Genomic DNA, 25881 nt, shown 5'->3' with positions numbered 1-25881 from the left:
GCCAATTTGATGTCAGTTATGAGATTGAAGAGTCAATAAAGAATCATATATCTGACATTTCGAATACTTGAACACAAGCCTAAGATTTGAAGCAATTTGCACTGGTGATGACAAACTCCCTAAGATTTGTAACTCTATCAAGAGTCAAATTTTTGTTGCCCAACTTGTTCTCGTCTGTGTGGTTGTGTGTGGTTGTCACGTTTTCCCTTACAATAGTTACGGAATGAATATTCCGCCTGGTATAACTACAACAAGAAAGTAAATGATCAGAATATTGGAGAATTCAAACAGAACATATTTTGATGACTCGTATCACTGAATTGAATCAATAAAATAATATACCCTCCATGGCAACCGATACTCAATACATTTGAAGCGATCAATAAAACTTCCAGCAAAGTTGGAATGGACGGATTTAAAATATAAGTTTATTATACTTCCCAATAATAGGAAATGTGAACTGCAAAGGGAGATTGAGTTTTCATAGAAAATTAAAAATTGTTATGAAGCAAGTATTACCTTAGAAGTTCTACAGTTATGTGGAATGTGTTTTGAATCGTAAATATAAAGTTAGAAGAAAAGTTCAAATCGAAATTCTAAATGGAATCGTCAATTCTATATTCAATTTATTTCATTTTGATCTCTTCCAATGATTTGAACTATTGATAAGAAACACGTACAAGACTATTTCTTAAGAGTTACCTTAAATGCGTAATCAAATAATAATAAGGATATTCTGCCGAAACGCAAGTGCTACATTTGAAAAATAAGTATCCTTTTGACTTGAGTGAAAAAAAATTAGAAATATCACAGTTTGAGGCGAGATTTTCATAGTGAATACTGGTTTTAAAAACGAAAAAGGATTGTTTTTAAGCTAAGTATCAATATTTACTGACTAATTGCACTTTCCAGTAGTATCTATTTTGCAGTAACTTTTCGAGGTAAATATTTCAGTTTGCCTTTCAATACACTCAGCAGATTCTCTATTGATTTGACTTTTTTTCAGATTGTGGAAAGTATAAACCCAAAAAACACCATAAAAAATTCTAGATACTATATTTTAAATTCACCCTGTAGTAAATGCAGTTGGTATTCTGAATTTCGTGATTCATTTATGAGATTATTTAGAAAAACATCCAAAATTGAACTTCTGACTTCAATTTCACATAAAAATCTTTCAGAAGCAAATGATCCCTTGTTTTAGACAAAGTCAACATCATAGCTCCCGATTTTTTTTTGTTTGAAGGTGATTGACAATGTTTCATGATGAATTTAATTAGCTCGGACTTCCACTGTCCAATATGATATAAATTGATTTGAAATCCCTAAAAGAACCAATATAAATGAAAAATTAAAAACAATAGCTAAACATAACGATTATATTAAACAAAAAACCCTGAATTGAAATTACAGTGAAATAAAATAGAAGTAAAAAATAGACCAATTTCACAAAAAATAAAGAGATTCCAAGCTGAGTTACTTCACAACGTTTCGATTGTTAGTATCCACAATCATCTTCGTGTGATGACTGGATTAATTCCTCCGAGAGATAACTATTTATGGGTCATACGAGTACTTTCACTTATCTCCGTTTTCCTTTTTCCGCTTCACGGTTTAGTGGGAGATGACCATTTGTCGGGAGTTAGCCATTTTTCGCTTGATTATGGGTTTCCATATGTTGTGTATCCCTACGCTGGCTTGGCTGAATATATTGTTGAACACCATGTATGCGGCTTCTTTGAATTTCCTCCTAGACCAGTAGTCCTCCCTGTGTATGATCTCAGTTTGGGACCATTCGATGTTATGTTGATGAGTCCAAATATGCTCTGCTATTCCTGATTTGTGAGGGGAAACCAGCAAATCAGTCTTCTGAACTATTATTACATATTATCCATGATAATAGTCAAACAATTCTCAGATTTCTTCATTTCTAGACGCGTTTCGCTTACACCGTAGCTTTCTTGGTATAAATGAATTGCTCTACAGAGGAAGCTACGGTCTTAGCGAAAGGTGTCTAGAAATTAAAATGTTTGTGAAAATTGTTTAATTATTATCAAGGATTGTGTTGTTAATTTCCATCAATTAACGGGTCAGTTCATTCATAAGTATTACATATGTTTAGGTGGGTATTTGTAATGAGACCATTGTTACAGAAAGAGTAGAATTTGATCCAGAGAATATAAACTTATCAAAAACTTGTTTGACAGTAGGTATACGTGGTAATATCACAATTTTTTTTTATTCATTTACGAAAGTATTGAAAACAAATAAACTGGAAACCAAGCATTCCGTTCAAAGGCAGGAATAACTTTGAAAATATAAGATCATTCTAGAACAATCCAAAAATTTGAGCAAGAGAAAAGTGAAAACTGTTTTTTGACAATTGAAATTTATCAGTAAACAAATAGAAACCATGTTAAATAAAAAATGGATATATCAGAAAAGAATTTGTGCCTATATATCCTAGCGACAGGACTATTCACAATGTGGTGAATAAATTGAGTCCACTGGTTCAGTAAACGATTGACCGAAACCTGTACGTCAATGAAACGCAAGATCTGCCGAAAACCTCCCCGCTGTCTGTGAGAGTGTACAGGAGAATACGAGGCAGTCGATTTCGCGTCGCTCACAAGAACTCGGATTTTCGCGACTACATACAAGCAGTTGGCAAGTGACTCTAATTTTCATCAAAAAATCATCTTCAGCGATGCGGCTCATTTATGGATGAATGGCTATGTGGATAAACTAAATTGTCGAATTTGGAACGATACCAATTCACATGAGATCCAAGAGCGTCCAATGCATCCCGAAAAAGTCACTGTTTGGTGTGGATTTTGGGCTGGCATGTCATAGGTTCATATTTCTTTGAGATCGACGGCAGCCAGGTCATCCATGTCAACGTTTCGGATGTGCTCCACCCAAAGAAGCCGTGGCGGATATTCGAACGATGTTTATATCTCACACATAATGACATCAATAGGTCTTTCGAATGAATAAGAAATATCGATGATATCTCACTTTATTTTACTCAAATATAAAGATAGGAGGTGCTTAATGAAAGACCCTTTATATAATAATTTGTTTTTATCATGATTAACTATTTTTTGAAACAACATTTTACCGTATTGAACCCTTGTTGATTAAATGTTTTGATGCACGAATCATAACGTATCTGGCAATATGTAGTTAGATTACGTAGTTGTTGAAATATGGTAAAAGTTTATTCATCATTTCAAAAATGAATATCATTGTTGAGTAGTATATATAATTTATCTTCTACTGATAGCCAGTTTCAACAGGATATTTGACCTTTGCAGGTGCATATCGGTTAACTTCAGAATAGTTCTCTTGCAATTTTGATATTTGTGGAGAATTTACAATTTATTAATGTCAAATGAAAATACTACAGTGGCAGTATAATCTATATAATCGTGGCTACTATATTTTCGTGTTATAAGCATAGATTTCCGATTGGATATCAATATCTCTTGTGTACAACCAAATTAGCGAGAAATTGTGCAGAATTCAACTCAGCTATTTCTCTTCTGTGTCAAAAACCGATATTTCACATTCTACCAATATATCAATTCGAAATGATTATGCTACCATATTGGACAGAGTCCATGTGTATCAAGCTCCAAGTTTTCTATATATTTCAGTTTCAATTCAATCATGATTATATATTCTATATCATTAATGTGAATAAGAAATAAGATTGTCATTGGCACAGAAATTTTATCATTCATTTTAGTTGCTTTTGATCACTCTTTCAACCACTCTAATACTTTGTCACCAACACTTATTGAGGTATTTCTTGATCAATATGTATCTATCTAATGTTTCAAATGGCCTTTTTAAATCTAAAACTCCTGTCACTTTATATCTTTCTCTGTCCGTGTTTTCCCTTCATATCGTTATGGTTGACTGAAGTGTTGACTTCTGAAGTCCGACACATACGCAAACAGTAATTTATTGAATGAAAACAAACAGTATTTCACCAGTGTAAAGGCAGGCATGGGTTTCAGCCATGCCAGTTTCTGTCGCGGAAAAAAACATTTTCTGTAGCTCCTTCCATCATTTTGATTGAAAAAATCATATATTTTGAAAAATTTGTGCTGCTGGAGATATTTTCACATAAAACGAAAGTATTCGGCGTATTCTATGATACCTTCATGGTCCTCGATTTTGTCGCGGAAAAATACACCCCCTGCAACCCTTCAATCATATAGGTATCATAGAATACGCCGAATACCTTTGTTTTATGTGAAAATATTCTCAGCAGCACTAATTTTTCAAAAGATATGATTTTTTTATCAAAATTATAGGAGGGGTTACAGAGGGTGTATTTTTCCGCAACAAAATCGAGGACCATATAGGTATTATAGAATACGCCGAATAGGTACCTTCGTTTTATGTGAAAATATTCCCAGCAGCACACATTTTTTAAAAAATATGATTTTTTTCAATCCAAATGATGGAAGGGGTTACAGGGGGTGTATTTTTCTGTGACAAATTCGAGGACCATATAGGTATCATAGAATACGCCGAATACTTTCGTTTTATGTGAAAATAACCCCAGCACCACAAATTTTTCAAAAGATATGATTTTTTCAATCAAAATGATGGAAGGAGTTACAGGTAATGTTTTTTTTCCGCGACAAAATCGAGGACTGTGAAGATATTATTGAAAACGTTGAAAACTATCGTTTCATGTGAAAATTTTCATGGCTGGCCATGAAATTATTGTTATAAAAGACAACTTTTCATGGCTAGCAATGAATTTTAACGACCAATGGTGGCTTGGCGCACTCCTTTCCGTTAATGGTAAATTCCCCCAATTTATGGCTGAAACACATGGCTGCCTTCACATTGGTCAGTATTTCTTGGTACACTGCTTTTTCCAGTAATTACTCTGTTGGCAAACTGTGGGACTTTCCTGTTTTTAGTGAAGCATTTATAAATGCATGCTTACTCGTGTAGCTTATCATGTGGCTTACCCATATATGGTCCATTTTCATGAGTGATTCAAACTGTAATATTTCAGTGAATATTTATTCAATTCAATCGAAATAACCACCATTTGGATCAATGCACTTCTGCAACGTAACACAAATCGATCAATTCTGTTAGCAAGGAAATTGCGTGCTCGGGATTCGATGAAGTCAACGGAAGCCGTTTTTGCCTGGTCATGATTGGCGAAGGTTCTACCGATGAGAAATCCATCGAATTGCTCGAAAAGATGGTAGTCGGTTGTCGAAACGTCTGGGAAGTATGATGGGTAAAGCAAAACTTTGACGCTCAACCCCTTTGATTTTCAGACGGTGATTTGTGAAACGTGCGGACAGACGTGTTCGTGAATCGGACCTCTACTGCTGTCCAGTGCCGGCTGCTGACGCAATTTTCGATACATTCCGTCGATTTCCTCACAATAGGTCTCTTCTGTGATGGCTTAGCCCGGTTGCGGAAAGTTATAGTGAATCACGCCAGCCGCTGACCACCATACAGTAACCATGGTCTTTTTCTAGTGGGTATTCGTCTCTGGAAAATGCCTGGGTGGCTCATCGGTGTCCAACCACTGTCCTGAACATGTCGTAGAGAATCCACTTTCCATCACACGTGACGATCCGACACAAAAAATAATCGTTTTGGTTGCGAAAAGAAGAACAGCCCTCGAATCCTAACCATTTCTGTCGATCATTCATATCGTGGAGCACCAACTTTTTGAGACTTTTTCAATACGCTCCCGCATGGTAGCTGACACCCCGTTCTTACGCCATCCCAAACACCATTTATAATGGTCAGTCTCCACCAAACTCCTCGAATCCTCGTCTTGGATTCATGTAGGTTGACCACCTCGGGGCTCATCTTCTGGGCTGAAATCTACGGAACGAAAGTTTGCAGACCAACGTCCAAAAGTGCGTTCATTGACACTAGCACTGCTTAATGTTTGGTTGATTTTTCGGGCTGTTTCGGCAGTGCTTTGGTTCAATTTGCATTCGCAGGAGAAAATTGACCGAAAATCGCTTGTCAAATTATATAGTAATAAGCTGAAAAGAGGCAGAAATTAACAGCATCGCTGTATAGAGTAGAACATTCTCTATCGATTAGTACCTATACACTACGACACAGTAGAAAAAATATTTATTGAAATATGGAGCTACAAAAACACATGACATTGAAACGGCAAAGCTTTTGAAACAACCTAATCTGAAATTTCAAATTCAGAATGAGAATAACTGAATTTCAGTAAGTGATGACTCATAATAAAAAGTGAAAAGAACTGAACATTTTCATATATCATGCATTTTTTGTAAGGAAATTGTTCACGATTCACACGTCCACCCCGTATGCTCCTCCCAATCGATTTCCTGAGGGAAGCAGTCATCACATATAGAATCACTCATCTATTTTTCATTCCATTCACAGGAAGACCAATTAGCTTATGTAAACGTAAACCGAAGCGCCATTAGCGAGCTGACGTTCAAACTGTCGCACAATACCTTCATTCCGAACATAAATCATGGACGTCTCTTCTTCCGGAAGGAGACAATACGTTTGATAACGCCCTTTCTCGAATTTCACTCGCCAGATTAATTATGGCTAGAGCTGGAAAGGACCTGGGGATTTCCTTTGAAGCTCGGCATTAAAATTCGATAAATAATTGAGCGCAAACTTGCAACGCCAGAGAGTCCACTTATCTTGGACTGCTCTCCCAACTCGGAGGATGTGTATATGATGCGGTATGAGGAAGGGTACGATTATGCAGAATTACTCACAGAACATTATCAATTCTGCTCCAGTGCAAGTTCATGAAACGTGAAACAGAAACTGTGTAGGAGTCAAATGGATGTAATCACATAAAATAATCGTTAAACACAAGAGGTGTTTTCTATTATGAGTTACTCGAATGAGACTATGCCAAGAGAATGGCGTGCCCTCTTCAAGTGTTCGGAGACAATGGTGTTATGCGTTTTTGATACACAAGAAATCTCTCGACTCTCAGAAGGACTATTTTTTTTTCGAAAGTATAATGAAATCAATTATAAATTGGGTGAAGTTCACTTGAAAGAGTTATTCAACGTTTCTTCGACAAAGAGGGTTGGGAACTACAAAAGAAGAAAAACAAGTCTTTCCTCTTCCTGAGGTTATATTCCTGCGGTTGGCATTCGATTGATTAATAACTTGCTGATAATTTTTTCAAAGATGTGATGTCTTTGTTGATCAGGAAAGGTTAAACTTTTGAATTTCCTTCTCTTCGATTTTTAATTGATTAATTTTATGTCACATCTACAGTTTTTGCTTTTTTTGGAGCCGGTTTCCCTTTCGCAATCCACTATTTAGACTGTATTTTTGTTTCGGGCGTATAGTGGTGTATCCAATTTTCATCTACAGTAATTAATTGGCGCCATAAGTCGGATTTATTGCGCCTAAACTGCGCCAACAGAGCGTTGAAAATGTTCATTCGGACACGTTTTTGGTCTAACGTGAGCAAACGCGGCACCTTGCGCGCGGACAGCTTTCTCATGCCTAAATTTTGATTTAATATGTGACAAACGCGTTCTTTTGACATGTTCATAACCTCTGCTATCTATCTCACTTCAATTCGGCGGTCGTCTAGCACTATTTGGTGAACTTTGGCAATATTTTCGTCGGTAGTTGCAGTTTTTGAACGTCCCGAACTTTCATCGTCTTCCAAGCTCTTACGGCCTCGTTTAAATGTAGTTGCCCAAAATTTCACTAAGATAAATGATGGTGCAGAGTCTCCATACACAGAATCCAACTCATCTTCAATTTGCGTAGGCGTATTATCTCTCAATATCAAATATATAATGACAGCTCGATACTTATTTTGGTCCATTTTCATAAAAACACTCACTCACTCAAACGACTGTTACATAACAACTGGACGTCCAAAATGGCTGAAACTTTGGTGAGTAACTGTCAGCAGATGAACAATGAAATTCACCAGCTCTTATATACAAGTGCTGCTATTTTTATGTTGAGGTCTGAAACATTTCAGACCACCCTTCTACTATGTGGGCGTCAGACTTCCACGCAAAAGCGAAATTTCAATTCAGTAAGATATCAAGAGGAGTTTATCGTTAATGAGAATATGGATGACAAGAAAACAAAAACACACTGACAAGAAATCAACTAGATCATTATATTAGTGTGAAGTTATTCATAAATTTTCATCCACAATTTCTGATGTAGCGACAACCTATGGTGGGATAGAACTACATCATTGCGCAGTATTGCCAAGTCTCTAAAACGGTCTACACACGTAAAGATTTTTCGTACTGATTGCAGTACGAATCGTTCGCAGTACGGAGCTTCCATAAAATATCGTATCAACGGTCGTGTCTGGGGTGGGGTTGTAGACAAGTTGGAACCAACGGTCGTGTCTGGGGTGGGGTTGTAGACAAGTTGGAACGTGTGGAGCTTATTGCTGCGGCAGTTACGATTTTATATCGTTCAAAGCAAATCATTTAGGGAAAAGGGTTTTATATATTTAATATCATTATAATGGATATGAAAAATAAGACGTTCTGGGAAGAGTTTATTGCTGTATATAAAGAAAACAGCTGCCTGTGGGATGTAAAATCAAAAGATTACGCGAATAAAATTTAAAAAAATTCAAGTTACGATAATCTCAAGAAGTAATGAAAAAGAAAAGAACCATATAAGAACTTCCTTCAGACGTGACTTTTGGAAGATTGAAATCTTAACCTCGGCAGTACGAGCTGTTGTGAGGTGAGGATGAAATAAGGCTGTACTGCATGCCGTAAGATTTTTTTTACTATTTGCACTTCAACATGCAGTACAGAAAATCGTGACGTGTGTAGACCGCTTAAGAGTTCTACTCGCATAAGAATTTCAACATAAGAAATATTGTTGAATAATTTCAACACGTGAGTTCATCAATTCTTACTAGATTGAAAAAAAATCATTTTGTCAGAAGTCCGCAAAAATTGAAATAATTGATGATACTATGAGTAGTGGTCCTACATTCACAAGTGTCTCCAGCTGTTTTTTCTCGACATCTGATGCAAAATAATAATCAATATATACATAGTTATGTTTGATATATGTTTGAAAACACAAATTTGTAGAAAACTCTTTTTTTTGACAATCGTGAATCTATGAAAATAATTTTTCCCACAGGAAATTTAGAGTGCTTGTTCACGAGACCTGGCTTAAATTATAATTAATTATCAATACTAAAACGAAGATGAAACAAAAATTTGTGAAAAAAAAATTTGATGGGAAATAATGGAAAATAGTGGATCGTGGATTATAGAAAATGAGTTTTCATTTCTTCAATATCGATCAAATAAATATTTTTTTTTCTTATTAGTCAGTGGGCTATGCTTGAAGACTGGTAGTAAACAAATCTAAAGAAATGAACTTCAAACATTCAAGCCAGTCTCGAATATACCTACACAGTAGTTCAAATGGACTGACGCCTATCAGAAAACAACAACTCTCCTGGCTAATACCACGAAGGGCGTTGGTCCATTTAACTTACTGAGTAGGTATATTCGAGACTGGCTTGAACGTTTAAAGTTCATTTCTTTAGATTTATTTACTGCCAGTCTTCAAGCATAGCCCACTGACTAATAAGAAAGTGTTTCTTCCTTATTCAGAGGAATCGGGCAAATTACGGATATGCAGTTGGTTAGTACCTCGTCCACTAGATGGAGTGACACTTTGTTGTTTCGCTCCAACTTAGGAAGAGGAATGAAATACTCTGCAAGAATTCCGATTTTCAATTGTGGAATATCATTAGCTTTAGGTCGATGATGGTCACTATCTTGCACTGATGAGTGGCTAATGAGCCCGAAACCGGTATGTCGGATGTAATCCAACGCCCTTCGTGGTAGTAGCCAGGGGAGTAGTTATTTTCTGATAGGCGTCAGTCCATTTAACCTATTCGAGACTGGCTTGAACGTTTAAAGTTCATTCCTTTATATTTAAATATTTTTTTAATGCAATCAAACTATGAACGAACCATCGAAATATTTCTATGAATGAGAAAGATATGGACAGTTGTGTCCAGCGTGTGACGTCATCTGCCCCGACGATGATGTTCATATTGCCTCAGTTGTACCCTGCTTCAAGTTTTGCACTCATTCCGCTCGTGTCATATTTCATTCATTATGATGGCTGAAAATAAAAAAATACTCTTACAAATATTTTATAACTATGATCGCGGCTAGATCGGATGACATCAGCTGCATGTCTACGCAAAATTCAATGATCTATACCTCACTACATTCCAATTTCAATTAGATCGATCTGACATTAACAATATCGTGAAAATTCTGCATTATGAAACCGGTTTCACTTAGAGAGAATTCCAGAAATTCGTTAGGTAGTAATAGTCATCAAGATTCAAATTACTATTCTTCAGACATATTAGTATTCAACATGTCTGAAGAAGCTATCGCGGGTTTGTTAGCTTTTAAGTAAAAATCTCACAACAAAGTGTTATTTGGAAACGTTATTACTTCTTCATTGAGTACCGTCCATCATTAATCAACTTCTTTCAAAGACTAAAGTAGCCATCAAACGGTCATATAATTTTTCAGTTTATAATCAAAATCATCCCGCATCCTCCCGATGAAACAATTTCACTGAAAACTGATCAAATTGATGGTGTTCTTATTTCTCTAGATAAAACTTAAAAGCAAGAATTTATATTTAAATATTCTGCTGACATCCAAAACAGAACTAGGCTCTTCGTTCCGTATCTCCTTATTTCAAAGCTGAGTGTTGTCTTCCTCAATTATCTTTCTGACACTTACGAGAAGTTCAGAAGTGAATCTCGAGTTTGTTTCCTTTCTTGTTATGAATATCCGTTGTGTGCAGCCAATCATTGTAAGTATCAATATCTGGAAATCAAATATCTTTCAAGACCATATGTCGTCATAGAAGGGTGGTCCTAGTTCGATAGTGTCTTTATAATAATAACTGTATTGCTCCTCAAAATAGCCATTAACTGCCGACATCACTTCTTCATTGTTGGAAAATATTTTACCCCTGAGCCATTTTTTCAAGTTTGAGATAAGTAGCAATTAAAACTTCAATTTGTTAATTTTGGTCATTGCGATAATGGATTTGTGAGCTGTCTTTATGGAACAATACTTTTTGCTTAGCTTATCCACTCAAACGTTGCAATAAGTTCGCATAATACTCGATGTTGATAGTTTTACCTTTTTGAGGATAGTCAATGAAAATTATCCCATGCTCATTCCAAAAAACCCATGCCTTGACCTTGCCTGCAGATGAAACAGTTTTCGCCCTCATTGGAGCCGGTTCTCCCTTTCGAGTCTCGGGTGTGAAACAATGAACCAATGTTTCATCCATGGTTATGAAACGACGCAAGAATTCTGCTTTGTTGTTGTGAAACTTTGCTAAACACTCTAAATATCTTCACAACACTATTTTTGCTCGAGAGTGAGCAAACGCGGCACCCATCTTGCACACAGCTTTCTCATGTCCAAATTTCCAGATAATATACTATGTACCGCACTTATTGAAATGCTTACTGTCTGCTAGCTCGCGCATTTTCAGTCGACGATAATTCAGTACCGCTTTATGAAGTTTGTTCGCCATTTCTGGAATCGTCACCTCAGTTGGTCGACCACTGCGATGCTGGTCTTAACATCTCGAACGGCCTCGTATAAACTCTACTACCCAATATTTTACAAAGGAGCAGACTCACCCAGTGTAGAATCCAGTTCAGCTTTTATATTAGTTGAGCTGCGGCATTTCTAATAAAATTATTGTATCACATAACTATGACCGATAATAAGTGGGAAGCATCTGTATACCGAAAACCCACTCACACGAGACAGTATCTGAACCACGAATCCAACGTATCAAAACTCTATCGGACCGTGCTTTCGGACATTATAATACGAAGGAAGGTATCGAGAAGGAACTGAACATCATCAAGAATGCTCTTCAATGAAATGGCTACTCCAAAGCGATGGAGACTTTGGCTAAAAGAAAGCAGGAGCCCCGAAAGAAAGAGAAGCCGTCACAACCAGTGCTTGCACTTCCCTAATACATCAGAGGATTATCGGAAAAGATACGAAGAATTCGATCCAAGTACAACATCAGAACCTGCTCCAGATCCGGAAACACTATCCGTAGTAGCCTCACAAAAACCAGGCCACCTAACGAGAACTACGATTCCAATAATTGCATTTACCGGATACCCTGTGAGCACGGAACATCCTATATCGGTGAAACTAAGAGGCCATTGAATGTTCGCATTGTCGAGCACAAGGAACACACACAACGTGGGGAAACCAGCAAATCAGGAATAGCAGAGCATATTTGGACCTATCAATATAACATCGACTATTCCCAAGCTGAGATCATACACAAAGAGGAACATTGGTTTAGGAGGAAATTCAAAGAAGCCGCATACATGCTGTCCAACAATGTATTCAGTCAAGCTAGCACGAGTGACTGGCTTCTTCAGAGGTCTATTCATCCTGCTGGTTCACCGATGACTCGTGATTTCTAGTTCGTAAGCTGTATTTAGGATGACATAGGTAGCCCGCCTTTCTAATTGGTTCGTTGTTATTGGCCGAAGTGTTATTACCTGTTACATTCCGTTGCACTACTGCCACCTTAGCATCTTTTAGTATAGAATTCCAAATCGCCTTCTCTTTTCTGTTGTTTATGGATTTCTATGGCTTCCCGTACAAACCGACTGTGGTATCCATGATCGGGTGCAAGTAGTTTCAGATCTTCAAATAGTATCGTATAATCTCCTTCACTAAACGCGTGTTCCGCTACTACCGATTTTTCTATTTGACCTAATCTACAGTTTCTCCGATGTTCATTCAGCCTTGTACCCATGGATCTTTTGGTGGTACCGATATAAACTTTTCCGCAGGTGCATGGTATACGGTATACCCCCGCAGCTGAGAACCAATTGGAAAGGCGGGCTACCTATGTCAACATACATACAGCTGACGAACTAGAAATCACGAGTCATCGGTGAACCACCAGGATGAATAGACCTCTGAAGAAGCCAGCCACTCGTGCTGGCGAAACGTTAGGATACAGTTCCAAATCATGACGGCCTTCAAACCCGAACGAAGATCGTAACACTGCCTTATAGTCAGCTCACGGTGGAATCAGTCCAGTCATTACCGGAAAACGATTGTGGATACTAACAATCGAAACTTTGCTTGGAATCTCTTAACTTTTTTATTTTATTTTATTTATTTTCTGTTCAACTTTACTTGTATTTTATTTCACTATTATTTCATTTCAGGTTTTTTGCTTAATATAATTGTTTTTTTCAACTATTCATTTTTATTCTTCTTCTTTAATTTTTAATTCTTATTTTTTGGTTATTTCAGAGATTTCAAATCATTTTATATAATATTAGACAATGGAAGTTCGAACTAATGAAATTCATCATGAAACATTGTCAATCACCTTCAAACAAACATAACAATGACCAATTTTCTTCATTTTCACAAATTCGCCGAAAACGTTCGCTATTGATGACTGCCAAACAAATACTAAACAACGCAGCGTCTTCAAAACTTGAAAAATATGCGTTTTAGATTGTGTACTTTTTAATACATTGATATTTTTAAACAACTTCCGCCATCTCTTAGTCAGGACGGGTACTTCTTCATCTACATGAACTACAGAATGAAAGTAATTCATCGCGAAGATCCCGAACTCGTGAGACTATCGAGTTGAAAATTCTTTATGAGTAATGAAGCTTTCAAATAGTGGGAGATCTATTGATGTCGGTTTAGTAGTTTCAACAAAAAAATTATATATTATTATTTTATATTATTATAGCTCCTCCTTTCACGGTTTCGTACGGATAAATACATGAAAGGTGGATCGAAATAAATTCCCTACAGATAAACCACTGAAACTTAGAGCTTTCCAGTAAACAATATTTGATATCAGACTTCTCTCACTACTGAACTTTAGCGCTTTACATGAATAAAACATTCTCCTGGTAAAATTATCTTACTTCACCATGGTTACTGCAAAAATATGTTGTAAGGAACTGCTGTTATTTTTTATTAGTCCAAATAAAATCGAATTTATCTTTCTACTCTTCTACCCCTACGAAGCCAAGATGACTCAGCTGTGATCGATAAACTGTGAAACTATTGAACCAAGTTATAGGCTACTTTTTGTTCAGATCTACCCATGGGATCGGTTGTGCGCGGATGAATTAGTTATATTCTGTAGTTGAAACTTGAAATCGTGGACTCGAACTATATTTCAACTCTGACTTGCAATCAGGCGAAGCCGGGGCGTGTCGCTGGTAAGTAGCAAACTAGTTACAATAATTGTTTTCCCCACGTTGCTTTTTTAGCTTCAACATAGGCTGCTCTTGTATTTACATTTTCATTTGAATACATTTAGATGTTGACAGATTTTTTATATTCAGTAGCAACCACTTTAATGGTGAGAGGTATATTTTCAAATTAGAAGCAACCATTAACTTACTATTTTCATAATACTACCTGTCCTGGTAAAAATTCAAAGGAAGTATTTTTGAGGGAATTACAAAATAAAAATAGATTGGTCATAATGTTATTATTCTTATCTCAGATACGGGATCTGATAACATCCAATTGAAAAATATCTCAAATATTTCACCCGATAATCAATTTTTTTATTTAATGACCAAAAATTTTTTTTTATGTTTGATATACCTCATCTTATCAAAGGTTTGAAAAATATGCTAATGAAATATAATTTTATATTATGGGATAAAACTATTACATGGGATTACATAATTGAATTTTATACTGAAGAAAAAAAGTATCCAATTCATGAGGCTCCAAAACTAACAGATTCTCATGTCTCTCCCACTAACTTCGAGAAAATGAAAGTTGAATTTGCAACCCAGTTATTCAGTGTCACCGTTTCGACAGCCTTGAAAATGTATAACCACAAAATATTCTATAATATCCTTGAATTTCGTTTCTATATGACCGCACGCCTATGGTAAAAGAACGAAATTGGATCCATACTCTGTTTCGAGAATTTTGTGAATTTATGAATGAGAGTGGACTTACTGGTTGATTTTTACTGTGGTTTAATGATGAATTTCATAAGTTCGGACTTCCAATGTCTGATATTAAATGATTTGAAATCTCTGAAATAACTCATTGAAAAAGAAGAATTGAAAATGAATAGCTGAAAATAACAATTATATCAATCAATAAAACCTGAAATGAAATAATATCAATCGTCTTCGGGTGATGACTGGACTCATTGTGGATACTAAAAATATATAGAAACGTCGTGAAGTAACTTGGCTTGGAATCTCCTAACTTTTTATTTTAATTAATTTTTTGTTCATTTGTTTTATTTGTACTTGTATTTTATTTCACTATTATTTCATTTCAGGTTTTTTTTGCTTAATATAATTGTTATTTTCAGCTATTCATTTTTAATTCGCCTTTTTTTTATCATTAGTTCTTTTAGGGATTTCAAATCATTCTATATAATATCAGACAATGGAAGTCCGAACTAATGAAATTCTTCGATCACTGTTTTCTTCGATTACCGTGACGTAATGCATAGGGTATACTCACTACATGGTCGTATGATCAATAAGGAGTATCATTTTGAAGTTGTGCACCGCTTGCGAGAAGGAATACGAAGAAAACGTCAGGTATTCAAAATTTCCCACTCATAAATTCAAGAGAGGAGACCTAAATGAATCGAGTTGGTCATTTTTCTGGTTTTTAATTGATTTGTTAATTTCCATTGCCTCCAATAAATTCATTATTTCCCTTTATTACATATGTGTAGGATTTTAAGGTTATCTTCATTTATCTTGTGGTTTGATTCTTGAAGATGTTCGTACAATGTAGATTTTTTTGTCAGCGTGTTCACGCAAAATTTCTACCGGTTTGTCCTGAATATACTGCAGAGCATTCGCCACACTCTATTCTATATATACCTATCCCGTCTGGGTTTTGCATTAAACAGGGTTCTACCTAAATTATTATTACTTGTGAAAGCTGTTGATATTTTGTATTTAGAGGAATAATTTTGAATATTTTCTGAAATTTTATCAGGTATATATACAGTGTCACCATATGGGAAACTTTTTTTTCGAAAAGTTTTAATGAAGTTTAACTTCGGCACTTGTTTGTGCTTTAAATTTAACTTAAAATGATGCGGCCAACTGCGACCCACTGACTTTCAGTGTTTGTCAAATTCAACTTTTTTTTATTGAAAAAGTGCATTTCTAGATCGAATTTAACAGAAAGTTACTTGAAAAAGTTGTGTCTACGGCAATTTTATATCCATTTGCCAAATTTTATGCAACTAGGATAAAGTTAGCGTTTTGCTTATTTTGACAGATATCCCCTTTATTTTAAAAAACAAGTTCGGGTAATTGTCATCAATTCATGTATACATAACAAACTCATCACGGAGTTTAACTTTTCTGATACATTTTTACTTATACCCGACTTCACGCCTTTAGACTTTTTCTTGTGGGATTACCTGAAACAAAAAGTGTACCGAAGTAGACCATTTACTGACATACAACATCTGGAAAATACCATTCGCGAGTGCTGTGCAAATATAAATCCTCGATTTATTGAAAATGCAATTACAGATGTCAGTAGAAGGACCATAATTTGTATTGAAAGTGGAGAACGACATACTGAAATGTAGGCTAAAAGTGTTTGACAACCTCATTTAGATCAATAAGTAATTTTTTGTACCCATTTGTATTTTCTATAATATTATTGTTGTTTAAAATTTATAATAATAATAAGAGTTCTATCGAAATTATTTGCATTTTTTTTAGTTGCCTCTGCTTTTTCGAAATCAAAGGTTTGTTTAAGAAAATAGCTAAGTGATTGAAACTTTGCACCAGTCATGTTAAAATTTTTATAGCAAATTTTTAATTTCTCTCTAAAAATGTCCGTAAGAGTAAAAATGTATCAGAAAAGTTAAACTCAATGATGAGTTTGTTATGTATACATGAATTGATGACAATTAACCGAACTTGTTTTTTAAAATGAAGGGGATATCTGTCAAAAATAAGCAAAACGTTAACTTTATCCCAGTTGCATAAAATTTGGCATATGGATATAAAATTGCCGTAGACACAACTTTTTCATGTAACTTTTTGTTAAATTCGATCTAGAAATGCACTTTTTCAATTAAAAAAAAAAGTTGAATTTGACAAACACTGAACGTCAGTGGGTCGCAGTTGGCCGCATCATTTTGAGTTAAATTCAAAGCACAAACAAGTGCCGAAGTTAAACTTCATTAAAACTTTTCGAAAAAAAAGTTTCCCATATGGTGACACTGTATATATACCTGATAAAATTTCAGAAAATATTCAAAATTATTCCTCTAAATACAAAATATCAACAGCTTTCACAAGTAATAATAATTTAGATAGAACCCTGTTTAATGCAAAACCCAGACGGGATAGGTATATATAGAATAGAGTGTGGCGAATGCTCTGCAGTATATACAGGCCAAACCGGTAGAAATTTTGACGTAAGACTGCGTGAACACGTCTGTTTGGACAAAAAATCTGCAATGTACGAACATCTTCAAGAATCAAACCACAAGATAAATGAAGAGGACGTCAAATAGATTACGTAAAGTACTTATAAGACTGTTCCTAACGATTATAGCTCTGTATCTCAGTTATCCTCCAAGAAAAAATAATTACACCACATACAAGCAATTTAATGACAGTATCAAACAGTCATTTCCAATACGATCCATATTAAGCGGTGAGCACAACTGAGAAAACAAAAGACGTCAAGAGGGAATCTTGATTGGTTTGTGAGTCGCTAGGGAAATCGCCTGAACAAATTCATTCGAGATGCGACCATTCAACTTTGGACAGTGGGTACATGAAGCTTCAAATTGTGTCTGGGTGCCGCATTCGTTTACCACGTTTGAAATAGTCGTTTAACAAGAATTTATTGGTCCACTACAACGAAAAAAATCCTTTGTAACGTATTCCGCAGTTTTAATCTTCGATTTTTTAATTAGATCTTAGCAAAAGAAAGTGAGGATATTTTCTTTTGATGTGTATGAGACTGAGCAAGAGTGAAGGATATTTTACAACGCAATTTATACATCATACGAAAGTACATATTTTTCTTTCAAAGCCAAGGAACTTCACAAACCTATTTTCGTACTACATTGGTATCATTGAAAGCGCATTGGTTGAACGACAGCCGGTCAGTTAGCGCAAGTATAGCTTGTCAGCCCTAGAAACAGAATTAAAGGTGGCCCTAGACGGTCAATTATTATGATCAAAAGCTTGAGTCAATCGATTGACTCAAGCGTAATTGACCGTGTAGGAACCTGTTTGACGCTTGAAGCGAGGCTTGATGGTGATTGATAGAAAGTTTGAATGACTCAAGCGGTTGAAGGAGGGGTTGATCGTCTAGGGCAGTTTTCGTCAAGCATTGCGTCAGTCACTAGGTAGAAACCATGGCGTCCGCTACGGAAAGTGAGCTTCCCGAAAACTCTGAGCGGGAATTCATTAACATTACCATGTTTCACTCCTTAGACCACCGTCGTTTCTTTTTCTGTTGTTTTTTTTCCGTTTGAGGGCAACCAATGTGAGAAAGAGGAAGGCCAAATCCGCGTTCGAAACCATTACTCACCGAAATGAACCACCAGCGAACGAACAACAAGTGTGTACTGACTGGTCCCATTTCTGGTGAGAAGAAGGTTTTGATCAAAAGATTGAAGGGCTGATTGCAGTTGATTGAAGCGCGCGTTATTCGATTGACTCAATCGTTTGATCAAACAGATTGATCGTTTAGGGCCACCTTAAGAATTCTCACAACCTGTGCGTTCTCTGACAGAGCACGGTTTAGGACGAAAGAGTCCTAAAGAGAGTCTCCTGAAATTTTTGTTTACATCCTTCCAGCTGATAAAAATAGACACTATCGAATATTTATAAATCATGTTGTAATTGTATAAAGCCACCTCGCAACTGTTTGTGAAATAACAGTGACGGGTTGATTTCCAATATACCTCAGTTTTCTTTGCAATTGCGACTTGTTCTAAATTATTCAATTCTGAAAAATAGAACTGAAAGTTACAACATTGAGAAAATAAGCAGGTTCCACTTTATTCAATTGCTGAATGGAAGAAAAATGCCATAAACTTTTCAAAACTATAATAATAAAAACAACAATAAACATATAAATAAAACTACATATAATAAATAACATTCCATTACAACTTTTTTTTCAAATATATGAATTATCCTAATCAGTTGAGTCATCAAATATATTATCACATATCCACATAGTTCAATTCTATTTGGAGTACCATAACTATGTAATTCAATTAACTCAATTACTTCTGATCAACCATGATGCATTAAAGGTTGTTTTCGGTTATTCCTGATTGTCCCAGATCGCTGTCAATGAAAACCGAGTGTGAAGTCAATCCAATAGGGACGTTTAAAAGAACATCGTTTTCGAGCCTATTCACAATGGGTTGATAATTCTAAATAATCTTCAACAACATACGTTTTCGTAATTTTCTCGAATTTTTCTATGACTAACCTGAAGTCTTCGAATCCATGGACTGGATACACCACGATTCCTGCTGATGTTTTGTAATGTTCCCAGCTGTGATAAGTAATTAACTCGTATTCATTCTTCGGGTATTTACCGTTGACAACACAAAACTCATGAAAGGTGTCGAAGTAACGAGTATAATCTACTGCACATTTCTTTTGGTGCATTTCAGTCTTCGAACAAACTATAACTGCCTGACAAGTTTTCAGAGATATCTCAACGTGTTCTCTGCAGCTTGGTTCGGAGGTATTTATGATATTAACTCGTGGGTTATGATCCCGAACATGGTCAATATTGTCAAATTCTCCGGAATTTTCATGCAGAATATGATACAGTCCCAACACCTTCTCCACGGGTAAAATATTCAAAATAGATTCGTACCTCTTCTCGCATTGTCCGGAAAGAGAAATAAATGACCTTTTTGTGTATAAGAGTATTTGTGACATTAAAAGTAATGCTTCTGGTTCTGATGGTTTAAATATAAGACTGATACTAGATTGCCCTCATATTATTCCTTACATTACTCATATTATAAACTTTTGTCTGCAAAAAAATGTTATTCCTCAGTCATGGAAAGAAGCTTCAAATAATCCCTAAGAAAAAAAACCTCTAGAATATAAAGATCTTAGAGGTATAAGCATATTATCCAGGCTATCTAAGGTGGCAGAAAAAGCTATTGAATTACAGATACTTAATTATATAAATCAACAGATTTTAAACAGATTTAAACAGAATATAACTTATTACCACCAATTCAGTCGGGATTTAGAAAGGGTTTCAGTTGCACTACTGCCTTATTGCACGTTGTGGATGATATCATTAGAGCCACTGATAGAGGAGATATAACAGTTTTGATTCTGCTGGATTTCACTAGAGCTTTTGATACCATCAATCATGAACTGTTGATGACCATACTCCATTACATAGGATTCACAGAGCAATCTATTACATTACTGCGGAATTACTTGACTGGAAGAAAACAAATGGTGCGTATTGATGGAATTCGCTCGGAATACCTTCATATTAAATCGGGTATACCACAAGGATCCATTCTAGGACCACTGCTTTTCAATATCTACACTTCTTATCTCATCAGAAGCTTGAATCATTGTAACGTTCATCTGTACGCTGATGACACACAAATATATTACAGCTTTCCACCGCAAATTTTCGATGATGCTATGCAACTGATGAACAATGAACTTTCTTCTTTTATCAAATCCGCTACTGACCATTGTCTTCCCATTAATCCGAATAAGTCGAATATTTTAACGTTTTGCCCGCAACAAAAAAGAAAAATAATCGAGGAAATAGTTAGAACGAACGTTATGGGTTCTCCACCTCATAATGTTGGAATGGTGAAAAACTTGGGGGTTCTTATGGACAACAGCGTAAGATTCGAAAACCACGTTATGAAGCTTATTCAACGAGCATACGCCTCTATTTAACTGATATATGGGAGCAGACATTATCTCACTAGGAAGGTAAAAATAACTGTGTGCGAGACTCTTGTACTCTCTCACTTCAATTATGCAGATGTTCTATATGGTCCAAATTTGACTGATATATGTAAACGTAAAATTCAGACTGTTCAGAATTCATGTTTACGTCTGATCTTTGGAGTGAGAAGAAGGCAAGCGATTTCATACACCTTAAAACTAGCTGGGTGGCTAAACATGGAGAGTAGAAGGTTACTGCATGCTAATATTTTGTTTCATAAAATAATAACAACGAAAAAACCGCCTTATTTATATAATAAAATAACATACAGAACTGATGTACACAACGTTAATATTAGGCATAAGCATGCCTTAACCCCTCCTCAGTTCAGAACTGAGTTTTTCAAAAGATCGTTCACATATGAAATTTGCAAATTATATAATGCTTTACCGTATCAAATTAAATTCAATATAATTTCAAACATGAAAGACAACATAAAAATCATCTTCTCCTGCAATAGATTTTATGATTAGGATGGTAGTATAGATCACCCAAGTTTAATCAGTAGTTGCCCTTACTCTTTAATTAACTTTAACTTCACGTGTATACAAATATATATTTTTTTTCGTTTCAACTTTTACTCTAAAAAGAGATATTCGAAGAGGTATTTCGAGGTTAACTGGAAGAAAAGGTTATTTTTATTGCAATGAAAATAAACTGAACTTCGCCTTTTATTTTCCTGTAATAAAAAATGTCATTGTATAAAAACTGTTAAGTACCTAATATTGAAAATAATAAAGACAAATTATTATTATTATTATTATTATATTAAGTTGCCTAGTTAACCTGTTTTACCTACTACTGATAAGTTTCCTATCTAGCCTGTGAGTGTGAATCAGACTGATGCGATGTAAATCTTATCAAATCTCTGTTATGCACACGAAACATCCATAGATTGAACTTCATACCATATTTTCGGAAATATGTGTGGGAGCATTCCACAGCGCACCGCGTACTTACCTTACTTCAGCGTTCTTGGTCCTGTTTTGTTTTGTTGAAACAAGCACAAGCGCGTATCGAAATCGATAGTGGGGGAGTGAGAAAGCACTGAAAGCAGACTACCATCAGTCGCAGCACAAACAACGGAGTAATCGGATATTTGTTTTATGATTTCTGTCGTTTTCGTTCGTTTGATAAAAAATATTTCTGTACCTACGTACCTACCCTAAAACGAAAAGTCGACAGTGAAAATAGAAGGTTTTTGGCATAATGGATCGAACAATATTGTTTAACGCTGCTTGATAGGCCTCAAGCGGTTCCAGTGTGAACGACATCAGCAATTCCACAAAAACTTTCCTCTTGGCAGTCAGGTTCGTAATGAAAAAATTCAGACATACCTCAGTTCTTACGAAAAGAGTACAAAATTACCAGTTCGTTGCATGAGCGACCAAGAAAAATCCACAGAAGCAACGTTACGTGTGTGCTGGACGCTAAATAAACACCAGATCTCAGATTCTGAGATAGTGAAGGAATGTATGTTGGCAGTAGTTACGTCACTTTTTGAAGAAGAAAAAGATATTGTGTCTGCAATTCAAAGTATTCCATTGTAAGTAATACGCGAAGAACTGAAATTAGCTGCGGACATTAAAAACACTCTTTTAGAACTTCTGCAAGAGGCACCTTGCTACGCCGTAGCACTGAAGAATCATGTGATTTGTTGATGATGAACAAATGTCAATTCTCGTAAGATTTTTTGACATTGAGTGAAATCTTTTTAGAGAAGAGTTGCTAGCAATATTGCCGTTGAAAAGTAACACTCACTCGAGTAGAAGACTTATTCAAGGCCATTGATGATTTTATTACGAAATATAACATCAGTTATGATAAAATGGTTTCGCTTTTAACTAACGGGACCCCAGCAATGATTGGCAAAGAAGAATGTGTAGTATAGAGAATCAGAATGATGGTTGTGGCTTTTTGAAAGATATTTTAAAATATTTGAATGCGCTCAATACAGAGTTACAAGGAAATGGAAAATTAATATGTGATCTGATACAAAGCGTGTCTACTTTTCGTCGTAAGCTGGATATCTTTGAAAAAGATATTGTTAAACAAGAATTTATTCATTTTTCGACAATTCTTGAATTTTAAAAGGAAACCTTTGAAGAATACATTGCAGAGTTTGAAAAATTTCTGGCCGATCCCAAGAACGAATTTGCTACACGATTCCAAGACTTTGCAGAGATAGGCAAGCTATCTCCGTTTCTTGAATCTTCATTTGAAATTGATGCAGCTGCAAAATGGACAGATGTGGCTGCCAAGTTGTTTAATCTGTCAAAGCAAATGGAGATAATTGATTTGCAAGAAGATGTGTCTTTGCAAATGTATAGAACGGTATCCACTGAAGAATTTTGGGCCAAACATGTCCCAGAAAAATATGAAAATTGTAAAAGACTAGCTATCAATTTGGCCACTATGTTTGGCTCGACATACATATGTAAAACATCTTTCTCAAAGATGAATTTTTTGAAAAACAAATATCGTTTGAGATTAACAAACGCTTACCTAGTAGACACATTTCGAATTTGCTGATCCTTTCGAGAACAAAACAAAAAAACTGGCTCAAGACCGTTCGTGTAGTTTCTCACATCAATAAGAGGTTTTGTATTTCTTTTATAATTCAGAATGTGATTTGAAACCAAAATAATATGTAGCGTTTCATTATTAATATTTGTTTTTTTTCTGGACCTCGTTAAAATTTTCCCACAGTATCCAGACCCCACCTAAAACTACTTGCCGACCCCTGATATAGTAGTTGCTGTGAGGACCGTCTAATTAAAGTACTTTGTCTGTTGCTTCATCGCCTTTGATGTTGTCTGCCACAGTCATGGCGAAACGCCAGGCATAAAAACCTGCAATAAACCCAGAAAATAGCTTTGTCACAACTGTGAATAGAACAGAAAAACTTTTGATTTGAATATCGAACACAGATTCTCATCGAAATTGCTTTGTTTGCGAAATAATGCTATGCTTACACAATTTACTCCCTCCATTATATTGATTCTTCTTTTCAAGAATATACATATTTTATATTCCTGGCAACGATCCTCGAGTACTCAATTCTGCATATTCGCTTGCTTCAGATATCCTCTCATCTTCCACGGTCGGGTCGTAGAGAATCAAGCATGAATAATCAACAGGCTGTCTGTCTCCCTTTCTCACGACCTGTCCGTAACATACATACGTTCCTCGTGAATTAATTATTCCCATAAAATTTTCAATATCCTCGCAATTTTTATCGGAACCGTAAATTTCGAATCGAAGGGTAATACGTTACCTTCAAAAGTGGTAGGGCTGTAAACATGGCTATATTCAATAACCGAATTGGATCTTTGGAGATATCTCGGGCGGAACGTAACTATTGAAATATCTGGGGTCTGGCAAAACAAATCACTGATAATTTAATCGAATGAAATTTGGAATATGAAAAAGTACGAAATGAAATGTAAGTTTCTGGATGATAAATAAATACACGATCGAAAAGGGGTATTTTTAAAAGTCATTTTACACTCATCAACAATTAAAATGCTCATAGTCTATTGATTATGTCTGAATTCTTTGAAAATATTCGAGAAAATCAAGAAAGGTTAATGCAGTCAAGCTGCTGGAAAATAATTCCATTAAAATCAAAAAATAAATCTATAAGTATCATTCTGATCATTTCTATATTTATCTCAATTTAAGAGCCACCGGTAGACAGCTGTTTCAGCCTATCGGGCATCGTCAGTACCGGGCAGGCCGTCTCGATTGAAGACAAAATGTGAATAACCGAGAAAAGTACTCAATAAAAATAATTGCGTAAACGCAAGTGAGACATAAGTGGAAACACCTATCGGTGTGGTAATTTTAGATGTTGTTCCAATATAATCCAAGTTACAATTGTTACCAGGAATGTTATAAATCACATTCACATTCAAGGAATGCTTCTGAGTTGTGTGCCCAGAGATATCTCAATCGGCAACATCCTTCCCATCAGTATTTTTTTTGTATGTTGAGAATCGTTATAGGCAAGAGGAAAATCGAGAGGCAGAACGGAGGTTTATCATAAATCGACATACGTCAAACGAATGAAATGTTCAGAAGTCATCTGCGATAGATTTATGAATACATATATAATGGAGGTTTATTTAAGAATTCAGTAAAGATTCTTATTTCCGTTTTCAACCTCTCTTCTTAGTAGTGGCAACCACTACATTCTACATATAACGTTATCACCAGATGATTTTAGATTATTGTAACGAATCTGAAACCGCCCCTGACCCCTACGCCAGCCGATTCATCGAATAAATACATAACTCACCGCGAAAGAATACAGTCTGAAACTGCCGGGAAAATTCTAGGCGAATACCGAACAGACTACGAAATTCTACCATGGAACTCTACCGATATATAAGGCCGGCTCTCGTCCAGAGAGAGCAGTTGAATTCAGAAAGTGAATCGAGCGGTTAAACAAGGAATTCAAATAGTGGAAATAAATCAGTTATTGAATTAGTTTTGAATATAAATTAGTTTGTGATAGTGAAACATTGTTAGAAATAAATTTGTTCAAGATAGTTGATTCTTTAAATTGTTACAATATGTTCCGCTATCCCAGATCCTGTCATCTGTCTCCTCCTTGTATTCATTTTTCCTCCCTTCTAGGGGTCTTAAAGTTTCACCTATATAACTTTTTCCACAGGAACAAGGTATATTTCGTTTTCTCAACCGTATTTTCGGTTTTAGTTTGTGTCAAAAGAGATCTCGATGTGTTGGTAGTTCTAAAAGTTGTTCTTACATT

Source organism: Leptinotarsa decemlineata, unplaced genomic scaffold (genome assembly GCF_025532065.1).
Source record: "Leptinotarsa decemlineata unplaced genomic scaffold, Ldec_3_MD MMD2_P_RNA_scaffold_5, whole genome shotgun sequence".
In the NCBI taxonomy this organism is placed as follows: Eukaryota; Metazoa; Arthropoda; class Insecta; order Coleoptera; family Chrysomelidae; genus Leptinotarsa; species Leptinotarsa decemlineata.
This window is presented reverse-complemented; position numbering follows the sequence as displayed.